This window comes from Lichenostomus cassidix, chromosome 5 (assembly GCF_008360975.1).
Source record: "Lichenostomus cassidix isolate B80296 chromosome 5, HeHo_3.0, whole genome shotgun sequence".
Taxonomy (NCBI): Eukaryota; Metazoa; Chordata; class Aves; order Passeriformes; family Meliphagidae; genus Lichenostomus; species Lichenostomus cassidix.
In genome coordinates, this window is record NC_139486.1 from 23,157,199 (window position 1) to 23,162,297 (window position 5,099).

A 5,099-nucleotide genomic window follows, 5' to 3' on the forward strand; every position below is an offset into this window, starting at 1 on the left:
GTCCATTGCTGGTGCCCTAGCTTCTGTTTTTCCCACCTTCCTCCCTCCAGAGCACTGCAGAATTTGAATCTCTCTGGGAAGTCAGGGGAGCTGGGATTGTTGAGGGGCTGATGGAAGTGAGAAGATGAGAGCTTCTAGGAGCATCCTAAGTGTCTACTGTCTTGGCTGGGTTTCTCTCCCATGCCTGGCATTGCTCCACAATGAAAGAGCAATGAGCAGAGCATGTAGCCTGAATTGACAACAGAAATAAGGGTGCTGCAGCTGCAATATGCCCACCAGTCTTAGTGAGAAGGAAGGTCAAGTGGTTTTGGTGTGATTTTGCCCAAGAGTGACCTGAAAAACATGGACTCCATCCCAATTTTTGTAGTAACTTGTTTACAGCCAATGACAGAAGTCCTGTTTTGGCATTCACAATATCTAGTGCTTCTCATTCCCAGTCCTGAAACCACCTTTGAACCCACTGCCTCATGCTTATGCTGGAGCCCTTAAAGTGATGTTCAGAGAGACCAGCTGTTGGGCTCTGCAGAGAAGTCCTGTGACACACCTTCCAGTCTGTGCATGTCTGGGACAGTGCTGGACACCAGCAAGACAGGTCTTCTCACATCATACTGAGAGGGAAAGTAACAAACTATAGGAAGTTCTCAGCCAGGAGCAGCAGAGCTGGAGTGATTAAATTATAAATAGGAGATGATGTGAGGTAAAGATCTTTTTAGTGGTGCTGAAGTGAGAACTGGCAGGCAGGGACATCTAAGTGCATTAACCTCAGTGAGGGAGAGCAGTTAACAGGAGTGACTTCAGCTGTGTGAAAAAAAAAAAGGGGGCAGCACAGGCAGCAGAAGTATTTGGCCTGAACTCTAGGACAGCTTGAGGGCAAGGCCCAGTCAGGAGTTTCAATTCCTAAGGGAAAGGGGAACTGGCCTAGGCATCAGATCCCACCTTGGACAAGAGACTGGAGGCCCCTAAATCTCTCCCACACCCTATCGCCCTCTTCCTTTGAAGTGAATCAGAACTCAGGGTTGCTCCCCATCCTCCAGCACCCCTCAGTGCCACCTGCTTCCCATCCTGCAGAGAATACCAAGGGCTCTCATTGCTGTTCTCCTCTCTCTGACTTAAAATAACTCTTTGTGGGACCAGGTGACATCAGCACTGTCTCCAGAGAGCCTCTCAGAGTACCCTGTCCCTCTCCTAATGGTGACTTCTCAGTTCATCTTCTGGGTAATGTTTGGCACTGACCAGTCTAATGCACCAGGAATGCACAGGTTTGCCTGTCCCCCACCCTGGGGTACCAGAGCCCTAACAGTAGGTCCCATCTCTAATTCACCTGCGTTCAGCTTGGGACTCTTTTTCCTTCTGGCTTCTGGCTGGCTGGGCTCCCTCTTTCTTCCCATTCTGTGAGATGGGAGGGAAAGTTTGAACTTGGTGTTGGCACTGTGCTCTTGCTTCACGAGGCCTCTGCAAGGCTCCCAAGCACACAGGAGAAAATTAAATGTGAAGCACCAAGCGCAATACCACAGCACCAAGCAAGGACTAGGAGGCCTGGCTGCATCCTGTGGTCCTGGCTGTAGGTGGGAGGCTTGAGGAGAGCTGGGAACTGAAGGAGATTCAAAGTCAAGATCAAAGCATTTCCCTCTGAAGCCCTAACACTCTCCTTCCCTCCCACTTGCACATAAAAGCACTCTGCCCTCAGCGGGCTCTTCTCTGGGGAGGGTGGTTGGAGGAGGGGTACATTTTCCCCCTTTTTCTTTTCCTGTGCTACTAATAATTCTTCTCATAGGAGAAATGGTGAAAATCCTTAACATCTCCTCCCCCATGCCTGCTTCTTACCAAAGGGCCCAGAACCGTTTCAATGACTGTGAGTTCATGGCAGACCTGGCCTGCTTTGGGGGTGTTACCAGCCAATGCCAGCATGGGGGAGATGCAGCAAGCAAAGCCTTTGAAGTGTACAGTAGAAAGACACTGTTAGAGGCAAAGCACAAGGAAGGAGGATTGAAAAGAAAGCAGAGCAGTTTGGCCCACAGGAGGGGGAAAGGCTAATTAAGACGCAGAGTGTGGAGAAGGAAAAGGCAGAATCATTAAGATATCACAGCAGGAGCCTGTGGTGCGGCTCCATGGAGGTTTAAGCCATGCTAAGCCTGGCCTATGCTGTTTGCTCCCCCTCAGTTTCCCATTCCCACTCTCTGCTTTGGGGTGGCACAGGAGCATGAGGGACTCTGTCAGTCAGTTCAGCTTGCTGATCCAGTTGAAAATTAGTTGGTTTAGGTCATACCCTAATACAGACAGAGCTGAAACTCAGGATGGGAGTCTTCATTACCCCTTCCTCACTAATGATCTAACAGGGGGTTAAAGCTTGTAGGTGATCCCACATTGAAGAAGCTTCAAGCTCCAGTGAGGACAGGTACCTCTGAGGAGACTAGAAATTGGAAACACGGGCAGGAAATGGTGGATTCCGTTTTGGAAAGCCCAGGAAGGGGATAATCTGGCAGTGCTTCATTACGCAACATCACACAAAGCCAGCAGCATTAAGAAAGACCTGGGAAAGAAAGCAAGCAAGCTGCAGAGTCAAGGCTGCAGTTCTGTGTTTCTTTCTGTGATTACAGAAGTTGCTGCTTACTTCAGAGAACACCCAGGGCCACTTACCCCACAAAGGCAGTGAAAGATGGTTTTGTCAAGCTTCTCCCTGCATCCCAGCTACAGGCCAGCAGGCAGAGAGGGACCACAGGGAACTGGAAACATAGAGTGGCAGTGGGGACCGACATGAGGCAGGGGCTGAGAGGCCAGGGAAGCAGGAGGATCTGGCTTCACTCACTGGTCCAGGGCAGGGCAAAAATGCATCGGAACAGCAGGCTGGGGAGGATGGGGGATGGGATGTTTCACACCTAGCAAGCAGGAGCAGCTGGGGTTCCAGTTAAACACCACAAGGAATTAACTTGCACGGCCTCAAGCAGCCCAGGTCCTAGCAAGCCATGCCCAACTCTCGCTTCCCTGGATTCATGGCATACGCTTTAGTGACAGGTTAGCAATGCAGAGGGGTTTTCTCTTGGGTCTGTAGCTAGTCAGGGAGCTGCGATACGGCCCTTCAGTGCAAACAGACCCATAAAACCCTGCTCAAGTTGTGATTCCCCAGTCCTTTCCCGAGCCCTGCCCCCAGGCACACACTGAAATGGCCATGGTGTTTGCTGGGGGAGAAACGTGAGAAGTAGAGCTGGAGTGCTGTAAAAGATGTAAATGTTTCTGTGCTGAGAGCAGCTAAGTGTCTAGGGCACAACCTCGGAGGGGGGATGGAGAGGCACCGAGAAAGCACTTCTCTTTTGTTCTTGATCTTGGCTGCCTTAGGAGGGTTCCCAGAAAAAATCCTGAAGCTGATACACCAAGGGAAGTTCACAGCGTGTGCTTTATCAGGTGCTGGTCGTGGGGTGCCAGTAACAGAAACAAGGGCAGCGAGAAGGAAGAAGTAGGAGGAAGGGCTTGGGATAGACAGTTATGGCCATCTCATCTCTGTGTCAGATCCTCTGACCCCCCCTGATGCGGGAAAGACATTTCACCAGTCGAGGAGGGAAGGAATATCCCCTCATCATAAAGTGGACAAGAGAGCAAAGGCGTCAGTTAAGTCCTGGTAACCACTGACAAGGTGACACACGCAATTGCCACAGCTGCAGTACTGCACCATGAGAGGATGTGACTGCCTAAGAGCAGCTCTCACTCAGGTCTGATGCAACAGCTGGGAAAAAAACCCCATGATTCTTTTAACATAAAAGTTAGTCATCACTTAGGTCAGGTTTTCAGAGGGCTGATCTCTGCCCTCTGGAGCTTAACCTTTAGGTATGACTGATAACATTGTGAATTCCATCAGTAAAAGAGCTGAGAGAAGGGAGATGAGAGCAAGGAGAAAGGGGCATTGCTTAGAGACAAGGCCATTTGCTGAGGAAACACACTGATGTGTCTCCTTTCATCCCTGGATGCATATACACTGATTTTGTGAGTGTGAAGTATGAATTATCTGGACCATTGGGCAGGTAGCAGCAGAACAAAGATGAAGGAGATTAGGATGAAGGAAGAGAAAGAGGGCTGGGAGGGAGGGAACTGGCAGAAGAACGAAGCTACTTGGCGTATGGGAAGAGGGACCCACAAGGTATGTGCAGAAGCCCAAAGGCTCTGCAGAAGAAATGGCAAAAACAGCATGGTAGGTGTGAGAGACACATGAGTAAGGAAGGCATGACAGCTCTTAGGATCGCTCATCTCTTATCACCAGGCTTGTCCAGAAGTTTATTTGTTCGAAACATTTCATAACTCAGAGTTTTGGGTTATGAAACCAGATCCCAGCCCAAATCTGAAAAAAAAAAAAAATCGGTTGGTTTCTGTATTAAACTTGGGGGTCACTGAAAAGTCAGAGAGGTTCCATTCACTGATAAAGGTAATTTCTGCTTTCTTAAGTCCCTCCATCTCTCTGCCTGGGGGTTCGCACTGCTCCGCTACCCGTTCCTGCAGCGGGGCGGGGAGCGCTCACTGCCATTCACCATCACGCTGCGGATTGCTGCCTTATCCCAACGTCCCGGCTTGAGAAATCCCCTGCAGTGGCCACTGCAAGTTGCGTGTCCTTTGGAGGCAACAAGAAACTTCACTGCCCACCCCAAAACAAGCCAAATGTGCAGAATCAGTACTGGTACTTCTTATCTCCCCTGTGACAGGTGGGCAATACCTGCTGCCCACGGCGACTGTCCTTCAGCCCCTGGGGCTCCCAGAGGGATCAGCTCGCGCCTGTCCCGCTCCTTCCTCAGGAGAGGCGTTAGTGCCGGGCTTCTCCGGCCCTGCAGCCTGTGGCTCGGCCCTGGACCCAGCCCGGCACCACGGTCCGCCGCTGTGAGCAGGCGGGCGGGGAGGAGGTGAGGGACGCGAGCACATCCACCGCGCCGGGACAACCCGCCGGGATCACCTCCCGGCTCCGCTGTGTGGGGACCCCGCGGGCGGGGCGGGGCGGGCGCTAACCAACCACACCCGCACGGCGCCGCCAGGGAGCGCTGTGTCCGCGGTCAGCGCGGCGCCTCGCCAGGGGGCGCTCCCGCTCGGTCTCGCGCGGGAGGGGCGGTGCTGGCGGGCGGGAT